Below are 22,842 nucleotides of genomic sequence, written 5' to 3'. Positions count from 1 at the left end.
ATTGCTAAAAGATTCTTTTACTTAAGCTGAAAGAAGCTTGAAGTAAGAACGAGAATAGAGAGTGATGCGCGCACTCTGCATGGAGAAGAAACACTTCTATTTATACCCAGTGCATTAAATGTTCATTTAATGCAGTATGGTAGGTTTAGAGTGCCTGTCAAGCCTTAATAGGAAGGCTTGTCCTTTGTTACAGTAAATAGTACAAAAGCATTATTTATGAACATACATCCTTACCTAAAGATGGTGGACAAAGAGTCGACTAATCGGCTTCGTACCGTACTATCTCTGGTAAGGGTATGGGTTTGTCCTTTTGTGTGTACAAGGACAAAACAACAACAATCGTGCTAARCAAGCTTCCTTTGATCGCTGAATGCTGGAATGACCTGAAGGTCTCATCATCATTCGCTGAAGCTAGAGCAGTCTTCACACATAGCTAGACMGGYTTGTAATCACTGAATACCGCTTCAGATCACGTATGCGCCAGTCTCTAATCTTCAGTTTCAGTCTTCGACGTTTGCTGAAGGATCTTTGGTGTGAGTGTTGTTTTCTTGAAGTATCGTTGTCTCTGAATGAATTACAAAACGAGTTCTTCAGCGATCACTAAACAAGCTCAATGTATTGATCGCTGGAACCGAAAGTACAGAAACACAAAAATACATCGAAAGGAAAAAGGGATTATCATCAAATCACTGAGAGAGAGGATCAACAAAGGGACCAATACAGATTATGTCCTTAAATATTGATAATTTACACATTTGTCCATAAACTTACAAAATTTACACATTTGATCCCTATAATTAGATTATGAACGCACTTTAGGTCTAAATTTATAGAATTAAAGGATTTGGTGCCTAGAAAATTCCAATGTACTGCTTTTGTCTATCAAGTTTGATAATTTACACATTTGGTTCCTAAAGTTACAAAATTTACACATTCGTTCCCTATAATTAGATTATAAACACATTGTGGCTCTAAATTTATAGCATTAACGGATTTGGTGCCGAGGAAATTATACATATTGATTTTGTCCCTAAACTTTGATAATTTACATATTTGGTCCCTAAACTTACAAAACTTACATAACCGGTCCCTATATTTAGAGTGTTTACACACTTTGGATTTTAAATTTGTAGCATTAATAGATTTGGTGCCTAGGAAACTAGAATTTGTACTAATTGTGTCCCTAAAGTTTGATAATCTACATATTTGGTCCCTAAATTTACAAAATTTACACATTCGATCCATATGCAGGGTGGTTCTTATAAAGCTTCATCTACATTGAAGTCAAAGATCACTGTCACTCATGATAGTTGGATCTTAATGATAATTCGACAGACCCGATGCTTGTTCATACATTTTTATAGACAAAGATCTTCCCGACTTATGCACGAGATGTTGAGACGTATTTTCAAGTTGGCTAATGTATACTTCATTATGGTCGGGATGAGTTTTGTCTCCGTAGGGTAAGAGAGGGTTTCATTCGTAGGATTTTTGGTGATGGGAAGTTGATGGTGCGCGATGTCATTCATGTTTATGGAACCATTAGGAATAGCGAAGGTGAAGAGGACGATCTTAAGGACGTTGATGTTGTACATGTTTGTTTGATGATGATGGTTGAGATCTTTTTTTCGGGATGTAAAGGCCATTTGCCTGTTACTGATACCCTGATCAGGGCAATAGAGGATTTTCAGGTTTGAAACCATTTTCCTTGGGGATCCTTTATCTAGGAACCTACAAATAGGCAAATGCATGGTGCCATCCGTAGACTGGCTGATAGAAAGGTAAATTAACATTTATGGAGTTCTATTTGTCTTTAAGGTTAGTTAAATTACTATCATTTATATATTTATACATTTTACATGGATTTTCTATTTTAACAATTTACTTAATTGTTTGACATTGTAACCCACATATATAGATTTTAGAGACATTTCTCGTCTACACTGTCTACTTTGTAAAAGACGACCATAGGCTCCATAGGGCAGTTCGTTGAGATAGGTCCCTTGTCCTTATTTGGAGGCACGTACTTGATATCCTTGATGTGTCAAAGGTAGGTTTTTTGAATACTTAAAAAGATTAATTAACTTAACCATAAAAATCTAACATTATAAGTTTTGAATATATTAGGAGGAGTGAAGGCCATGCCTGAGGCTTGTAGCGGAGCCTGCTGAGGAGATATTCCCATGGTATATAGATAGCCAGCGCTATTTTGAGAGGGTGAGAGACGGGACGGGAGATGACAATGACGATCACGATCACGATGACAACGACGATCATATGACGATGCTTTTGAGCATCATTCAGACCCTAGGCAAGGATATTGGCCGACCAACATCATCAAGACACCAGCCAAGGATATCATGATCAGGGATATCAGCGGTGCCCTAGGTATATGGCAGACAAGGACCCTTATTCCATGTAGTAGGAGCGGATGACCAGGTGCGAAGGGAATATTAGTTCTTTTCAAACAAGGAAGGAGTCTGTCGAACCCTATATAGAACATGTTACTGGTTTTCCATCATAGAAGGAGGCTATGAATAGACATATGACCGAGATTGAAGAGATGTGCAACTAGTTTTGAAATGTTCAGGTAAGTATTTAATTTTAATCATCGCTTACGTTTTATCTATATTTATTTTACGAACTTAAACACATTGCTTAACAATTCTTATTTGTGCGTAGATGCCATCCCACCATCCATCAGAGCCATGCTGGACAACCCTCCGACATGGTTGGTTTTTTGTCATCCCCAAGCATGCCCGATCACTCATACGGTGTATCTCCTAAGCATACAGTAACTTATACACTGTCTTTTGGTTTCATTTTATTTTATTTGTGTGAAATTCTACTGACAACACATAAAAGATTTCATTATGTAGGCCACCTATGAGTCAAGATACGGTATGGCTCAACCATATGGGTTAACATCGTACGCTATGGGTGGCCCATCTGGGTTTGGGTCGTTCGATATGGTTGGCCCATCTATGTTAGTGTTGTACGATATGTTCAACCCATCCTACTCATCATATGGTGGGATCGACATGTTCACTTCTCCAGTCCAGAGGCCACCTGTCGACATGTATACAACTCGATCTCATAGGCCACATCCTATGGAGGTCTAGCCCAGGGGATCCATCCTACAGTTGTCGGACCGAGTGCTATTGACCCATAATGTGGCCCCACCTTCTACTACTCCTCGTCCTGCTCGACGAATACGACCATGGGTTGCTACTATACCAGACAACAGAGAGCCCCTAATACAGATTCGACAGGTCCTACGTTTATAGTCTCTAGATTATACATAGAGCAACGATTGAGCAAAAATTAAGACAAAAATTAAAATGGAGATGTGTGACTATAATAATCTCCTCTATTACGACGCATAGAATACCACTCTTGTTGGAAGTCTAAAAAATACTCCATAAGGCCCACAATTGGTAATTTTCAAGCATAACACGACAATGCATTCACCAACTCGACACTTTTGGAAGTTATTATGTTGTAGCGTATACATGGGAAATGCGCCCTTGACCATTTCTTTTGGTCAATCTAGTCCATCAGTATATATCCGATAGGTAAAGCGCCTCGTAGACCCACCATATTCTGTTTTGAAATCGTCAACCGTGTATGCTTTACAAGTCTTCCAAAATAATTGTTGCTTATATCTGACCCTATTGTCCAGGATTTTACATTCATTTGTAGGTGGTGACAACAAACCGTGTGATGGGCCATTAGGTACATGGTGGTAATTACTTGGTTTATTGAAGCAGCCTTGTCTAATACAAAAACTGACCCTTCCATTTCTCCAATACACTGCTTTAATGTAACAACCCGTCCCACATCGGTTGGTGAGGAGAACTAAGCACTCCTTATAAGGGTGTGGATACCTCAGCCTAGTGTGACCGGTTTTGGGGCTTGCGTTGTGCGGCTGCCAGAAACAAAACCGTGCGACTACTGCTTTGTGGTTGAGCGGGCAGGTTAGTCAAAGCGGACAATATCATGCTACGGGGTTCTGGGGGCGTTACAAATGGTATCAAAGCCAGACCCGGATCGATGTGGCCCAACGAGGACGTTGTGTCCTAACGGGGGGAGGGTGTAACAACCCGTCCCACATCGGTTGGTGAGGAGAACTAAGCACTCCTTATAAGGGTGTGGATACCTCAGCCTAGTGTGACCGGTTTTGGGGCTTGCGTTGTGCGGCTGCCAGAAACAAAACCGTGCGACTACTGCTTTGTGGTTGAGCGGGCAGGTTAGTCAAAGCGGACAATATCATGCTACGGGGTTCTGGGGGCGTAAACAAAACCGTGCGACTACTGCTTTGTGGTTGAGCGGGCAGGTTAGTCAAAGCGGACAATATCATGCTACGGGGTTCTGGGGGCGTTACATTTAACAAGGACAAAAATCAAATCCACCCTTCTCCACTTCCAAACCTACTCACTCCGAAAGCAATGAACACAATTTGGTTATTTACGTTCAACAGCTAAGAACATTGTGCCCAATAAAGGCCCCTTCAAATGAGCACCGTCAATTATAAGCACCCAACGCAAATGTGATACAAATGAACGAATTTGGAAAATTATGTCGTTTAGACTATATACTTGTGTAATAAATAAAAATAATTAAATAAAACTTAAAATGGTGAAAGGGGGTTACAACAAAATTATACGTATCACGCAACCAAGAGCTGCAAAAACATCTCAAAACGTCCTTTATTATTTGTCCTAATTTGTGTCATCGTACCAGAATTACAGAGCTTCAAACATACAGATACGTAGGGAGTCGGGTAAACGAATCAGCTGGGTCACCCTTCACCATCATTGTTGCATAAGCTTTCACACGCCAAGCTTGCTAGTACGAAATATATATTTTAAATTGTTCTTTTACATCGTTTAGGATGTCGGATCTACAAAAGTGTCTTGCTAGTATCCTGCACTTTAGGATAAATTAAATGACCCACAACTCTTCTGATTGCTTGATGGTGGTTGGGATGCATTTGGGTCTTTGAGCATGTGTATACTTCATGCAACTTTCATACATGAAACATCTTTATGGATCTGATAGAGGTTGCCATCATACACCAAATACAGTTTGCTTGGGAACATTTTGCCTCATATATGGATTTTGTAGATTTATGCATTTTAAACTGGAAACTCTCTTCAATAAATTTCACCCTGAGGGCGAGTGTCATTTTATCTTTCGTAATGAATATCTGTGCTAAACTTACTCTTGCGCTACGATTATAAGGTATAGGTTGGTTGGGTGTGATAACGGGCTTTGATGTTGGAAGAGGAGGAGACATATTAAAAAAATCATTTGTCCCTGTAAAAGATTTCACAAAATAACTTTATGTTGTTGCTTCTTCATCAGTATCAATATCAGATAAACCCAACTTGTAAACATATGACTCCTCATCGTCTTTATGAACTTCTTCTTCTTCTTCTACTTGTTCTGTATCCGGAAGAAAATCAAGGATATACTCACTATGTCTATATGCCTGTTCTGGAATAAAGTCATAGGTAACCCCATATGCGTGCTCATTTTTTGAATCAAATCGAGGCACATAAGAAGTTTGACTCCGCTCATCAGCATACACATAATCTCCGGTGTTCGAACTACCATTAACATTGCTTCCACCACACCTCGACAAAGTGTTGAGGGCTTATTTGAACCAGCAACAAATTCCATGAAAGACAAAACATCACCTTTGTTACCTAACTCATAAATTTGTCCAGAATACTTGTATGTTATTCTAGTGGTACCAATAGAAGAGTTGATACCACATTTTGTTTCAACATAACTAACCAATCTCGAATTTGTAACGTTTGATGGCATCATGATGCGGAGCACCGGTTGATCAGGAACATACTCCCACTCTTGATTAGTTTGCTCCTACGAACCCCCACCACTAATATGTAACCTAATTTTTATTAGTTCCAGAACTCATTTTGAATAAAACTTAGAACAAGAAAAAGGGAGATAGAGAAGAGAAATATTCGATTGAAAATACTTGTTGGCTTTTAACATTCATCGTTGGTCTTCTTATAAAAAAATTTGACGAAATCAAATTGTACCAATATAGTGATCTTCTTAATGATTTGCTGAAGTTTGTACAATTCATAATGAGGATGGAAAAATACAGTGCACAACCGCAACCAAACATACATGAAATACATGAAAAATGGGATTATTGACAAAGATTGCGGACCTAACTTAATAAGATTGCAGACCTGGCTTACAGACTTGCCACTTGGTTGATTAGGGTTTTTAGAGACTGCCACGTGGCAAGTCCGCAATAATTGCAGAAGTGGTATTGTGGACGTTACATTACAGAGGTGGCATTGGGGAGATGTGTGGGCTGGATTAAGGAAAATAGGGTTTTGGGCCACATCCGTAACAATTACGGAAGTAAAGTTGCGGACTTGGGTCAAAAAAGCCCAATTTTTTGTTTGTTTAGTGGGTTCGCAATTATTACGAATCTGAGTATTACAGACTTAGTAACTTTTAAGAAAAATCCGGAAAACAATGATTAAGAGATCAATTTACTTATGTTATATCTTCATTGGATTCAATTTCTCCTATAAATATCATGCCTTCCATTCACATTGGTGCCATACCTTTTGGTGGGTCATATATTACATGATAACATTAATGTATACAATGATTAAAAATGTATGTTTAATATTCTTTAACAAGAATTTACATTTAGATTTTCTTTTTTAAAATAGATTTCTTATAAAAGACGGGAAGTTAGATGCAAATTCATGAATTTTTATACTTTCGTCAAACATATTCGATGTTTTCTTTAATTCTCTATGACATTATAAATTTTTTCGTTCAGTTTATTCAACATCCAAAAACATGAACCGAAGTACATGGGTTTGTTTGATTTTTTTCCGAAAGGATATCTAAACACTTTATTTCAAAACCGTACTAGACTCGTTAGATTGGTCCTATAAATCCATTATTTTTGCTATTTTAGATTTATTTTCTACATGATAAAGTTGTCTCAAAGAAGTTCAATTATTATCTATGTAAAGTAGACTTCTTTAAATACCAAAAATCATAAACAACATTGATGCCAAATGGGGCCTTATGCTCCAATTTATGGAGAATCTTCATTTGTCATCTACTATTCCATAACAAATTAAATGTCACCTTAAAAAGGTGTTTTGGGTGGACAAGTGGAACCCTTCTACAATCAAATATTTGCAAAACAAATGAAGGGTCTCTCACAAAAGATATTTTTTCATCTCACTAAAGTTTTAGTAATTTTATTTATGGATGTTTGGTTCATGCTGAGGAATGAAAATGATAAATGAGAATGAATTTTCATTCCTTCCGGTTTAATCTGGAATGAAAATTTGGGTTTCTGGGAAAATAAGCCCATTACATTATATAATAAAACAGTTTCTTTTATTTTCAACTGATTGTTTAATACTTAAAAGTTATAGTAACGTTTTTCAAGAATTAATGACAATCAACTTTTAGAAGCAATTTGTTTGGCCTTTGGATATATTATAAAATGTTCCTTAAAAATCGTTCAACTTTAAATTTAAATTAGAAAAAACATTAGAAAATGTTAGTTTAGTAATGGTTTTTGAGCATTAGTTCCTTATGATAATAATACATTACTGAATGGTATTGAACTGTAATTGAATCGCATAAAATAGATTCCTATCTTGATCCAGAACGAAACCACAATGCATCATTGGCCATTTTTTCAATTCGACATCGATTCGGTTTTAGTTAGACGGTTCTTATTCAAACACCTCTAGTAAAATGTTAATAAGATTAAATATGGTACGTATTGAAATTTGCATTGGATTGACAACCATATTTAGAAAGGATGGATTTTAGAACAAGGACAAATTAAATGCACGAAATAATAACCCACTTTCATAAATTTTCTTCTTATATCATTATACCTTCATTTTTCTTTATTATAATAATATATATCCAAATTATTTTTATTTGGACATTGTATTTTAAACTGTCATATCGAAAATAAGTTACATGTGGACATCCAACAGGTACAATGATATGACATGAAATCTTGGTAACACATGTCATCTCATGTTAATTTAAATAAGAAAATTACGTATTGCTATAATCAGTAAATATTTTAAAATACAATATCTTAGTAAATATATAATTTAAATGTATATTACAGTTATAAAAGAAACATAATACGATACCATGATAAGTTATTTTCTTCATTTTATCCCTTAAAACAACATTAAAAATACAATTTTACCATTCAAGCAAATGCCAAAATTGCCTGCGAAAGAGGGCCCAAAATCAATTGTATACCTTTGACTTTGAGGAGTTGAGCTTGAAGGCTTGAAGCCCACGGAGAAAGAATTATTAAAGCATAGATCCACAAGATAAAGTGGATTCCAGACTATTTTTGATAGTTCTCTTTTGGTGTTAGTATTTTTATTTTATTAGAAAAATATTTGTGTAATGCATCGAGACAAATCTTGATTTCAGTGTTTAATTTTATTTCTTTTTTATGTCGATATAATATGTTTTTATGTGCTTTTGAGAAAACGATAATGTTTTTATTTTTGAATAAAATAGAAATCTAAAAATATCATAATTTAAAAAAAAAAAATATTGATATCGATATCAAATTAATCTTTTTAAAAGTTCTTGTGTTTTGATGTAATTTCCTTAATTAAAATGTTTAATTATAATTTAATTTAGGTTTAATAATATAATATTTTAAAAAGATAATAATTAAATATTCTGTTAGAACTCTATGATTATCCTAATTATATTTTAGATCTTTTATATTTAAAAAGAGATGTTTATCTAATATTTGATTATGTTTATCTATCGTTAGTTACACGAATTTAAATATGGAGCTTTAATAAGTTGTACGTATGCACAATTTACTTGTAATCTCAAATTTTAAGTAATATGCATCAATAAATAGTACTTCATGCATAAAAAAATGGTTTTTAAGAGCTTTTATCAAATGTTTTATAATATAGTATAGATTTGGTTCTTCTATGTAGAGATGGGTAAATGACCTACCTACACTAGAATTAGTGTTGCTATCGTAAGCGGGACCAGTAACGCTCGATAGGGATCGATTTTTAGGTCTGTTGGATAAAGTTCGGCTACACATTCCAGAAAACAATCGAGGCTTGGCCTAGGTCCGCGACTGGTTACAAGTGGAACCATTTTTTCAAAAAACATTTGTCAAGTAAATGTAATACTTAAAGTGTATTTCAATATTTAGAATCAAAATCACAATTATAAAATATTGTGTAACATTTATTTCAAAGTAAAGTAAAATTTTGATTCTATTTAAAAATAGGGTCGGCCCGAGATGGGGACCGGTTACATTCAGTTCCACTTTTTTTGCTTAGGGTTAGGACTGAAAAGTCCGATTATACTCCAATAACTTAGGTGATATTTGATTCACAGAATGAAATATGTCAAAGGAATTAGAAGATGAAGGAATTTGAATGAAATTAAATCATGTTTGACCATACATTTGATCGGTTGAAATTAGAATAAAATCAATCAAAAGAATTGGAATATATCTGTTTGGTTTATTGAATAGAATATTGGTGGTGGGATGGAGGCAGTAGTGGTGTCAATGACATTGGTGATGGTGATGGCAGTAGTGGTGGTGGCAATGATTGTAGTGACTGTGGTGGCGGTGATGATGGTGCAATGGCAGTTCTGCTGATGACGGTAGTGGTGGTGACAACAACAGTGGTGGTAGGGCGAGGCCATAGTGGTAACGACGATGTTGGCGACAACGATGGTGATGATGGTTGCACGGACAATGGTGGCAATGGTGACATCTATCATGGTGGTACAGAATGTAATGGAGTAAATTTAAGAGTATAATAGTTTTTTTTAAAGATGGCACGAATGAATTGGAATTTCTTTCTAGAACCCAAGGAATTTACATTCTACCATATGTGGAATTCGAATTCCTTACCAAAACTCAAAGAATGAACTAAACGCATGAATGAAATTTGGTCAATGGAATTGACCATTCCAATTTCTACAAATTCCGCTAGATTCCAACGAACTAAACACCTACTTAGGATCAAGACTGATATCAACCTGTTGATCTGAACTCTCTCAGTGATTTGATGATGATCTTTTACTTAGTGTATGCTTTAAGTCCTAATGTAATTTCAGTTTCAACGATCAATATGCATCTGAGTCTGTTCAAGTGATCGTTGGACATATGTATAACCGTATTAGAGCTTAAGTATTTAAAAGACAAATTGATATCAAAGAAACTTCAGCAATGTCAAAGAAGTAGCTGGAGATAAAGATAGTCTACTCGTGATTTAAAGTAGTGCTCAGTGATACCATGACTGTCTAAATTAAAGGTGAAGTCTGACCAAGATAACAAAAATACCTGAAGAAGTCCTTAGCAATTCCTTCAATGGATGGATCAATATAATGTGCATCAAGATTGTTTTGTCTTATACTCTTGCACAAAAGTACATACCCCATATCACAATCCGACAATGGTACAGTATGGATTACTTTCTTACCTCCAAACGTGATTACCAACTCTCTGAGGCAACTGCTCACATGTGGCTTAAAGTCTGCAATATTTGATGGACAATTATATGCATTCCATTCCCTTCTTGACACGTGGATTATATCTTCTATGATAGGGTATTATATCTTCTATGATAGGGTATAAATATCTGAGAAGCCTCCTTCCCCAAGACACTTTCTAACAGCGTTTTCTTCTATATTTTTCTCTCACTTATCTTCTTCTATGCAAGAAAATATTTGTGATTTCTCAGATTATTTAGATTAGGAATTTTCATATTCTTGTTCCACAACAATTTGTAAATTCTTGTATGGTTCTCCCTTAATCAGTAAAAAATTTTAAAAAGTGAAAAAATTGTGTTTGTATTCAACCCCTCCTTTTTTACAAACTGCTAAACTCTTATAGAACCCTTTGGGACCAATAAGTGGTATCAGAACAATGTATCTTCTCTTTTTCATTCTTTCCTAGCTATTCTCTAAATTGGCTATGACAATAAACAACTATCACGAAAATAGCTCTCTTGCCAAGCCTCTGTGATTTTGCAGAGATAACTTTGATCTCTAGAAAAATCGTACGTCTATCTTACTTGAAGGTGTAGATCCTAAAATCCCTTACTACATCAATAATGAACCCTATGTTCCTTTTGTGACCACCGAAGCTATACATGCCACTGCTACTGCTGTTCCTGTTGCCATTCCTGAAAGGGATGTAGCAAAGCAAGTCCATCAATGGACATACGATGATAGAAAGAAGGTGGACGAAAGCCAGAAGCGTTTTCCATATGGCTCTTCCTGACAAGGTTTATCACTCTGTAATGAATCTTAAAACCTCAAAATCCATGTGGGGTACTCTATCTGTTCAATATGAAGGTACAACTGAAGAAAAATAACTTGGTAAGAGAGTAGGAAATGTTCATGTGTGGCAAAAATGAGTCCCTATCTGAGGTACATCAACGCTTTAAATTCTTATTAATTGACCTTAGAACTGTTGGTAGAGAATATTTCAACTCTGAGATTCTGACAAAGTTTTTGGAATGTTTGTCTGAATCCTGGGACACTTATTCAATGTGTCTCAAGTATCTAAAAATATCCAAAACTTGTCTCTTAGTGCTCTCTACGACATATTGCTGAACCATGAGTAGTAGGGGTGCTCAAAAAACCGACCAACCCGATCAACCCAACGCGAAATAAATCAACCCGAAGCAACCCAATGTCTAATCGAATAGTAAAATTGTCAAACTGTAGGTATTGGGTTGATATTGGGTTACTATTATTTGAACCCAACCCAACCCGATGAACCCGATATCCTTTTATTTCTTGGATTTAATATAATTGTTGAATTTCTATTAATATATACATTAGACAATTACACTATCATGTATGCTCTTCATATACACATATTTTCAATCTATTCACATCTCTATATAACTCATTCATATATATATATTTAGTAATTGTTAACATATATATGTAAATTGAGAAAATTAACTCAATATGATATACGTAAGAAGTATGAATAAGTTGTGTCAAATGGTTGATGTTGAAAAAGAAATTATGAGTAGAGAAATAACATATTCAAGGTTAGAAAAATATTTTAATGTATCAACCCGACTAACCCGTACGGGTTGGGTTGAGTTGGGTTAAGATTTTTCAAACCGCAAACATTGGGTTGAGTTGCTCAAATGTCTTCAACCTGATCAACCCAACACATGAGCACCCCCAATGAGCAGTCCAGAAAACTGAAGAAGAATCTCATCAGAGATTCAAAAGATTCCAAAAGCTTACTTGTAGCTGTAATATATTTAAAGACTATTCCCTTGAATACATTTCCTTCTTCTACTCTCACAATCACTGAATCTGAACCCACTGTTTCTAAGGACTTAACAGACGCTAATCTTTCAAAGTTTAATTAGTTACTGACCCTTCTAACAAATTGTTTTAGATGGTTTGCTAAAAAGAGCAACTTTTGTGGCAATAAAAGCTATGTTATCATTGATAAGCCTAATTCAACACTTATTGACAAAGCTACAACCAAATGCTTTAACTGTGAGAAGAAAGGACACTTCGCTAGTGAATCAAGGTTCAAGAAAATCTCAAAACCATCTTCTTCTCTATGCTTAAAAGATGACAAGTACCTGCAACTGAAAGAAAAATACAAAAGGATGAAAAGATACAATCAGAAAGGCAAAGGTCTTATCGTTGAAGAACATGATTGGACAAACTCTTCTTCAAAATCCTTCAGATAAAGAAGATACAACCTATCATCATCGAGTACCTCTCCCGTACCAAGTCTCAATGATCTTCTTTGTGTGACACTTATAAAAGTTCAGCAATGAACTCTCTGATTATTGATCTTTGCAACGTTTTAAATGGCAAATCTAAAGATGAGAAAATAAATTTTGACCTAACTAAACAACTTGAGAAATGCCATATAAAAATTAAAGAATTGACAAAAATTGAAAATGATCTTCGAGATCAAGTCACTGCCAATCCAAAAGTCAATATTGAACATGAACAAGCAATCATTCAACTCAAAACTGAAAAAGCCACCGTTGAAGGTTGGTGTAAAGCTTCAGCAAAATTTTCTTAAATAACTGAGCGTCAGATTTCTGCTCAAGTTAAAAGCTGGTTATGATATAATTCTGAAAAGGATGATGCTAATCACGATCGATCTATGCTTAAGTTTGGAATGTTTGTCTCTTCCATCCTTGACACCTCGATCTTCTCAATGCTCTACTTCTTCTGATTCAAAATCTTTATCTGAAAAGACTCTTAAAAGTAAAAAATAATTAGGAAAAGCTAAAGCCATTGCTGACATCTCTTCCAAGACCAGCAAAAACTCAAAGCTAACGAAGTCTTTTTCTAAGCCTTTAGCTAATAAACCTCAAATTCGAGATAGAAGATCTCTTGTTCTAATTAGAGATCAACTCCAAAGCTGAAGGTTGACCTAAATCTAAAGAAGTCTGAGAAACCAAAAGTTCCTTAGAGAACAATGGAAAAGGGTATTCATGGTGACAGTCTTACTTATCTCTATTTTCTGAACTCTTATGATTTTGACCCTAAGGCTCTTTTCAACTATAAGAAATGCTATCACCGTGGTGATACTTCTCATATTGCGAGTAATTTCTCTAACAAGAAAAATTCTTAAGTTGAAATACTTCTCAAAAGGAAAACCACTAAAGCTAAAAAATCAACTAAAATGAAGAAAGAGAAATCTCCCATGTCCACTAACCCTGATGGACCCATTGTAAAATATGGTATCTTGATAGTGTATGCTCTAGGCACATGACCCGAAATAAGTCACTGTCAACTAAATACGAGGAGTAGATTGATCTATTAGTGAATTTTGGCGGTAATGGAAATGGTTACGCTAGAGGATTTTGTGTACTAACTAATGGAGTAACTACTTTCAGACGAGTTGCCTATGTCGAGCGAATAAAGAATAATAAACTAAGTATTTGTCAGCTGTGTGACAAAGATTTCCCAGTGAACTTCTCTATGAAGACTTGTACAGTCAAGGACAAGGACGAAAACTTGCCCTGACTGGTACTCGAATGGAAAATGTCTATGTAATCAACATGGACTCCTCTCTTACTGAAAACATTTGTTTTCTCTCCAAAGCCTCTTTAAATATTAATTGGTTATGAAACAAGATGCTCTCTCATCTAAACTTTAAAGATGCTGAATGGTCTTTCAAGAAAGAACTAGTCACTAGACTTCCTCAAAACTCTTATGCAAAGTAATCTTATTTCTCAGCGTGTGAGAAAGGAAAACAAACAACATCTAGATTCAAATCTGTTGAAATTAATGTCGTATTCAAGTCCTTGTACTTAAACTATTTTAATGCTTTATAGTTAGTCCTTTCATGCTTTGTAATGATAAGTATAAATAAGGGTGTGCTAGTTGTTGTTAGTTTAGTCTTGAGAATCTTGTTAATCACTTGTATACATTTGGCTATTCAAGAACACTTTGTATTCTTTGAGTTCTTCAATATACATTTGGCATTTAAATCATTCTTGTGTCCTTGATTGTGTTCTTAATTGTGATTGTGACTTGATTTGGGATTTACAAATGGTATTAGAGCAAATCAGAAAGATCTAGGATTGAAATTGGAATCGATTTCTATTTGAAAATCTTGATTTAGTGTTCGACAGTTCTGATTTTTATGTTAGAAACCGATTTGTTGAATTTTGATCAAATTGGACTCTTTTGATCTGTTTTTGGGTAAATTACATTCACAAAAGATGTTTATATAGCATTTTCAAACTAATCTATGCAATTTTTAACATCAAAATTTGAGTTTTTGTGGATTTTTGTGAAAAGTTTCGAAGTTTCTGTCATTTTGATCAATATCGCCCATTGAAGACATTCATTGAGCGATATCCTCAAGAACATCGCTCGTTGAAGATTGTGTTGATCGATATTCTAACTAAATCGCTCGTTGAAGATAGCTTATAAGAATATTTGAGGAATCCTTCTAAGTATTGAAAGATATTTGAGGAAACCGGCCAAAACTTGCACGATATTCTTATATATCGCCCAAGGGGTTGCATGATATTTGGATATATTGGCCAAGTATTGAGAGATATACTTGTATTCATTCAAGTTTTTGGAAGATATCGTCTAAAGGCTTAACCGATATTTGAGAACATCCCCCACGTGTTGAGCGACATTCGTGTGGAGTTTGAAGATTAGGCTATACCGTCTAAGTGTTGAGTGATATTCGTGGATATCGACCAAGACTCGAGCCATATCTGTTAAGTTGAGAATATCGCCCAAGCCTTATATGATATTTGGGTATACCGTCCAAGTCTTATCCGATATTCAAATATATCACCCAAGGCTCAAACGATATCTGGAAAGTTGAGTATATCTAAGTTATTCTTTGGTGAGAGATATTCTTCATCAAGCAATAAGTGTCAAGAGGTTTTCTAGTGTCAAGTAGTTTTCTAGCGGGACCCCCGTCCTAAGTCGTAGGAGGGGGGCACTTTTCTTGAAGATTCCAATCTAGCTCAAGATCATTTTCTGAAATGATCATTTCAAGTCACTTTCAAGATGTCAAAGGACATTTCAAGCAACAGATCTGAATCTGAGGTATTCAATTTATATAATTTTGAAATTGAGTCTATGAATGCTGATTTTGATGTTTTAAAACAAAATCTTAAAGGTGAAAGAGCTTTAATTTTAAAATTTCGAGATGAAAGTTTTAGTTTTAAAGGTTTGTGTGAAGATCTGAAAGCAGAAAAACAAAAACTTAGAAAGAAAAAAAAAACAACTTAGATCTGATTTTGAAAAGCAAATTGTTATATTGAAAAAGAGTTTGAAAAGCAGAGGGTGAGAGAGTTGACACCCAGTTGAAATTTGATATGATTTTTGAAGAAAGAGGTCAACTGTACGGCAAAGTCAAATAGTTGGAAGAAATAAATTTCAAAAGAAGTCAATCTGAGCGGACATTGAAAATGTTAATAAATGAACTCAAAGATACAAGGTTTTATAATCCACAAATGGGTTTAGGTTTTAATGACCTATTTTTTTAAAATGGCTCCAAGTTCCTCATATGATTTCATTAAAAGAGGATCTTCAAAGTTTTCAATTCCTTCTGTTCACGAAATATTTGTCAAGTCTGGATCTGAATCACCTAATTCTTCAAAAAGTAATAAGGACAAATCAGATGAAGAAGTCTCCAAAACTCCAAATTTTAAAAGTGTGGGACTGAAATATGACGATCTGAACTCAAGTTATAAAACCAAAAAACTTCAGTTATTCTATCATAACATTCATAGATATGTTTTTTCAAGCTAACAATGATTGAATGGAAGTCTTGGTGAGATGAACATATAAAAATATCATATTCAAAGTGCATTTGTTGCACAAAATGTATCTGTCGTATGCACAGGCCAATCTTTGAATAAAAGATTGAAAACGGGTTCATAAGTTGAAACTGGTATTTTCCCAATATGTTCTGAAATGATTTATTCATTAAAGATTACATTGGCAAATTTGAAAAGATTTGCTTATATATCTACGAATTGACAACATAAATTTCATGTTCGTACGTTCATTTAATGGTATGATGTTGTTCCTCATTCACATCATAAAGGGGAGATAAGATTAAAATGAATGTTGGATATTAAGGGGAAGGTATAATGATTGGGAGATTTAAACAAAATGAATGGAGATAATTCTGGAAGATGATGAGTTTCAAAAATAATTCAAAAATGTTCAAGGTAGATGAGTTTGAAAGATAATTGTCTGACACAAAGGGAAGATGATTTTTCAGATACAAAGGGGGAGATTAAAGGAAAATTTCAAAATAAGATTACTTGCATAAGGAGATTACAAGTTGTTGAGGAAGATTATTCAAAGATGTTGTGTAAAACTGTTAATGCAAACTACAAAGAAAGACAATTAAAAGTTGTTGATACAAAGTGATCTCAAAGGGGATAGTATTTAAAAGAAGTTACCTGAAAATGATTCTACAAAGAGAGATAATACAAAAGATGAAAGTTCAAAGGTGTTTATTGGTCCCGTTAGGGTCTACAAGATGTGTATAACAGTTTGTAGAAGGGGGGATGAATACAAACACAGCATTTTCAAATTTAAAATATATATTGATAAGAGAAGATCAATACAGATTTTACAAGATTGTTTGTGAAAAGATAAGGTAAAAAACCTATCTAAACAATCTAACGTTTACACACTTAATCTTAGAAAATAAAAAAGGATTTGCTGTTAAAGAAATAGAAGAAAGTAAGTTCAATCTGGGAAAGAACTTGTTTAGAATACAATGAAAGGGATTCTAACTTGCTCTTGAAGATGAACGTATATTTTGTTCTTAGATGTGTGTTCTTTCTTTTTAGTAAGAGTGTATCTCTGCATGGAGATAGAACACATCTATTTATACCCATTTCATTAAATGCACATTTAATGCAATGTAGTAGGGTTAGAACGTGTGTCAAGCATTAAGATGAAGGCTTGTCCTTTGCTACAGTGAATAGTACAAAAGCCTATTCATGAGCAGATATCCTTTAACAAAGTTGGTGGGTAATAGAGTCAACTAGTCGGCTTTTAGAAAGGGTATGGGAATGTCCTTTGTGTGCATAAGGACAAGACAAATTCAATCGTGCTTAACAAGATTCTTTTGATCGTTGAATGCTGGAATAACCTGGAGGTCTCTTCAGCATTCGTCGAGGCTTGGGCAGTCTTCACACATATGTAGACAGACTTGTAATCACCGAATACCGCTTCAGATCACGTACTCGCCAGTCTCTAATCTTCAATTTCAATCTTCGACTTTTGCTGAAGGTTCTTTGGTGTGAGTGTTGTCTTCTTGAAGTATCGCTGTCGTTGATTGGATTTACAATACAAGTTCTTTAGCGATCACTGAACAAACTCAATGATGATCGCTGAAACTGAAAAACAGAAACATAAATACTTCGCATAAGGTAAAAGGGATGATCATCAAATCACTGAGAGAGAGGATCAACAATCTCCCCCTGTTTGATGATAACAAGATAACATAAAGAAAGTTGTCTTATCAACTAATAGTAAGGAAAAGTAACATAAAATACATGTCCCTTTTAACTATTTTGGGATCTTTTTCAGTGAGTCAGTCTTTACTTGAAGAATTTTCTTAAGTTACATTTAAGAAAAGTTACACGAATAGAAACTGAAACTGAAAGCTTATTTACTGACTTATAGATTGTCAGTGAATGTGAAAAAGTAACACTAGAACTCATAGACTTGTGTCCCTATTACTTTTTTCAGGGATCTTTTTCAGTGAAGTACAAAAAACACTTATATTATATTCATTGGAAATATTATAAGTTGTTCAATACATGTCTAATGCTTACAAACTATAAGATAAATCACTGAAAGTGGACATAGTAAGTAGATTACAAAAGAAAATGTGGACAATATTACAAAGAAAGATAAACTAGTCTAGGATGTTCAGATTAATGTAGCCAGGTACATCTTCTCCAAGTTTTATTTGACGTAGGAACTCTCTTCGTATCTTTCGGTCCACGACTTTTCCTTACAAGCTATCATCTACCCAGAACATTAGATAAATCAGATGTCCCATTGGGCATAGATGTTGCTCAGACATTCTCTAAAATCTTACTTCAACTTCATAGTTAAGGAATATAACTCTTAACTCAGGTTTGAAGTGCACAGAGTTGGGTATATAGGGACCCTTCTCTGGCAGATCAAGATTCAACATAGAGATGTCTATACTCTCATATTCCTTTAGAGCTTCATCTAAGGAGAACCTTGTTTCATGTTCGTTCCTTAAAAATGGTTCGTCATTAGAACTAGATGGTCTTTTCTTCTTTCCACCTTTATTCAGAGATGGCCTGTCAGGGACTACGACATACCGGGACATCCTCTTGATGAGATCGTTGATGATGTCTTCGATTATCGGCTTATGTCTAGACTTGGATCGGTGAATGGCTTGCCTGATCTCGAGCCATTTGCTGTATCCATAGTGGCTAAGGTAGAAAGGGTACTCGGTGATGGCTTTGAGATTTTCCCTGGTGATGAGCATTGAGACAAGAGTTCCACCTTCTTTGGATCGTCCGCTGATGCTGACGCTCTTGATCGGGTGAGGACTACTTCTTTTCTTCAGCTTTGATTCGCTCCAGTGCTTGTCCCGCTCAGCCAGCTTCAGGTTTTTCTCATGCTTAGCTTCTGCAAGAGAAAGAAGTTAAGTTTGGGCTTGGACAACGTTCACCTTCTTTTTGGACTTTCTCTTTAGGAGAATCTTTTCAGCTAGTGACTTGGTCAGCTTTAGGTTGTCTTCAGTCTGCTTCTTCTGAAGCTCTAGCTCTTCTTCAGCCCTTAGCGCTCCGAGTCTTTCAGCTTCTGAAAAGAAGTCAAACTCACCACTACTAGAGGTACGAAGAGGAATTTTTACTCTAGTCTGGTTGAGCCATCTGCTGGTCGGTAGGAGCACTTGAGATAAGGTTTTCAGGGACCCACTCCAGTCGACCGCAAGTAGTAGATGGAATCTGAAGCTGATAAAGTGAAGTGACTACTACCTGAGAGGTAGAGTCTTTAAATAAGGGTTGAGTGTTTTTGAACAGTACCTTCAGGTTCCCTTCTTCAGCGACTGTAATATTCTGGTTGTTATTTCAAGTTTATATATATATGTATACGTGTACGGGTATGTAGGTATGTGTGTAATATTTAAAAAGGGGTTAATTTAAAATTTTATTTTAAATTAAGAATAAAAAGGGAGGTCGGCTGTTTGTTGCCGCCCATCACCTCTCCTCCTTCTTCTTTAGGTATATATATAAATTTTGGGGAAGAAAAGGTACACACACAGACTATATTTAGAAAGTTTTTCTCTGAAGAATCAGAAGGATTGCTAAAGAGGGAGGATTCAAAAGCTTTGTTACTCRATTTCTAAAAGGTGAGTGTATTAAAGCTTTGAGTATAAAGTGTTTATATACAATTTGGTAGAATTTGGAACTGGTTATTATGAATTTTGTATCAATTTATGCAAAYCGTTTAAATGATGCCCGRATTGTTATCCGGACAAATAAACCGCTCAAGAGGTGATCGGTTTACTTCTAAACCRCTCAAGAGGTGATCGGTTTACTTCTAAACCGCTCAAGAGGTGACCGGATATTAGTCTAAACCAGTCAAGTGTTGTGCGGTGTATTGACCGGATTACTTTAAACCGGTCAAAGGTTGAAACATGTATTGTCCGGTTTAAGTTAAACCGGATGACGTTATAAGTGATGTATTGTCCGGACTTGTTATCTGGACAAAGATGTTAACTAAATTTCAAGTGTTAAAGTTGATCGGACTTGTTATCCGGACAAGATTGACCAGACTTCAAATCCGGGTAAAGAGATAGAAAGTTTTTGAAATGTTTTTGAGATGTAATGGCGGTGTAACCGCGAGAGAGATGAAATGGCGGTGTAACCGCAAGAGAGATGAAATGGCGGTGTAACCGCGAGAGAGAGATGTAATGGCGGTGTAACCGCGAGAGAGATAAAATAGCGGTGTAACCGCGAGAGAGAGATGTAATGGCGGTGTAACCGCGAGAGAGAGATGAAATGGCGGTGTAACCGCGAGAGAGATGAAATGGCGGTGTAACCGCGAGAGAGATGTAATAGCGGTGTAACCGCGAGAGAGATATATTGGCGGTATAACCGCGAGTGAGAAACATAAATATGCTTATGTTTCAGAACAGCTTTGATTCTGAACTGATTGATTGGAATGTATATTGTTTGTATGAGATTTATACACTCACTAGACCTTTTGGTCTAACGCTCAGTTGTTGGACTAACCTGTTTTGYAGGTCAGCGTACTTTGCAAGATAAGGGCAAAGGAAAAGTTTAAACGATGATAATAGATTGTTCATAAAGATACATTTTGTTAGTCCATGTTTTGTAATAATACTGTTTTTAGTATTATGAGTATGATGATGTGAATTTTATGTATGTGGGATTATGAGGGTTGTTATAGTTGGTATCAGAGCCTTAKTTTAAGGGATCTGGGTATTTGCGAAATACTTAGACTTAAACTAGAAGTGTGGAAAGATATGATAATAGGTTTCACTGGGTCTATGAACATAGGAATATGTTATAGCTGAACCTATTATGAGAAAGATAAATTATATATGATTGATATAATTTGAGTTCTGAGTAGACATGAGGATAAATGTGTTATTATGTTATGATTATGAGAATAATCATATGTGTTTCAATGTGACAAAAAAGGGTACATACTGAGAAATGGCAGATAATCCCAATCAATCGGAAAGGACCTCTACTGGTTATGGAAGAGTTCGGGAAAGAAGAAATGTAACACAAGGAGAGGATCCAGAAAATGTAATAGAAACACGAAGTCGTAGCAGGGGACGAGGAAGAGGTAGAGGTATCAGACAAGAAACTCGTGGGGAACAGGAATTGTCGGCTTAAGAAAGTTCAGTGTCTGGCCGTGGTCGAGGAAGAGCAAGGGGTGGACATAATGTTTCTGACTCGAGTATATTACTCAAGATATGTTGGCAGCAGAGCTGGGGAAGTTTCAGGAAAGTTTGGTGAATTTGTTATGGTGTACAAATCAAACTAATCCAAATGTGGTAAGAAATTCCGATCAGGAGGAAGCTGGAGCTAGTACACCGATAACTGGTACGTCTGTACCCCTCACTTCGTCCTCAGTGCAAAAAGGAGGAGATATCAAGATGTTTCTTGCATGTAAACCTCCTAAGTTTTCTGGTGAGCGTGATCCTGTTAAAGCTATGTGTTGGCTTAAGGAGATAGAGCTGAGTCTGCAAATCAGTAAAAATGCAGAAGAAGACAAACTTATGTTTGCTGTATCTCGTTTGAGATCAAGTGCTTTGTACTGGTGGGAAGTCTTGTCCAGTTCAGATCCGAACATTCTGAAAACCATGTTATGGGAAGAATTTGTGGTTAAATTTAAAATGCAGTATTGTCCTGAAGCTGCAGTYCGAAAGTTGGAAGATGATTTCCTTCGTCTTGAGCAACGAAACATGTCAGTCCGCCAGTATACAGAAGTTTTCATGGAACAATCTAGGTTTGCTGAAGCCTATATTATATCTGAAAAAAGCAGGGTGAGAAAGTATATCTGGGGATTGGAGTCAAATCTTCGAAAGTATGTGATATCCAGAAATCCGACAACATTTCAAGCGGCAGTTGATGCTGCTGAAATATTGGAACAAGATATTAATCGACAACCACAAGAAAAGGTTGGGGAGAAAAGAAAGGGGGAAGTTACAGTAACTGATTTCCGTGGACCGAGGTTTATGGAAAATGTGAATCGACCAATCTCAAGGTTTAATGATAAGGCGTGTACCCGATGTCATAAAATACATCAGGGAAATTGCAATACAGAATCTCGAGTATGCTTTAAATGTCAGGAACCTGGACATATAGCTCGAGACTGTAGGGTGACGCGGAGGTGTTTTACTTGTAATTCATCTCAACATATAAGTGTTGATTGTCCGCAAGCAAAGAATCGAGGTTTTGGTTTTACTGGGGGTCGGGGATTTGGATATTCTGGGGGTCGAGGATCTGGGTATATGCCAACAGGTCGTGGGCAAATGATTAATCGTGTTAGTTCAAGTGGACGGGGAGGGACAAGACAGGTAGAGACTAATGCAAAAGGGAGAGCCTTTCAGATGACGAGAGGCGAGGCGGAAGAGCACCCTGAAGTGGTGACAGGTACATTCCTTGTTAATTCAGTATGTGCCAAAGTTTTATTTGATTCGGGTGCAAACCGTTCTTTTGTGTCACCATCATTTGTTAACTGCGCACATTTAGAATCTAAAGC

This window comes from Cynara cardunculus, assembly GCF_001531365.2.
Source record: "Cynara cardunculus var. scolymus isolate 2C chromosome LG 12, CcrdV1, whole genome shotgun sequence".
Classification (NCBI taxonomy): Eukaryota; Viridiplantae; Streptophyta; class Magnoliopsida; order Asterales; family Asteraceae; genus Cynara; species Cynara cardunculus.
The sequence above is the reverse complement of the archived record's forward strand: the minus strand, read 5'-3'. Positions refer to the sequence as shown.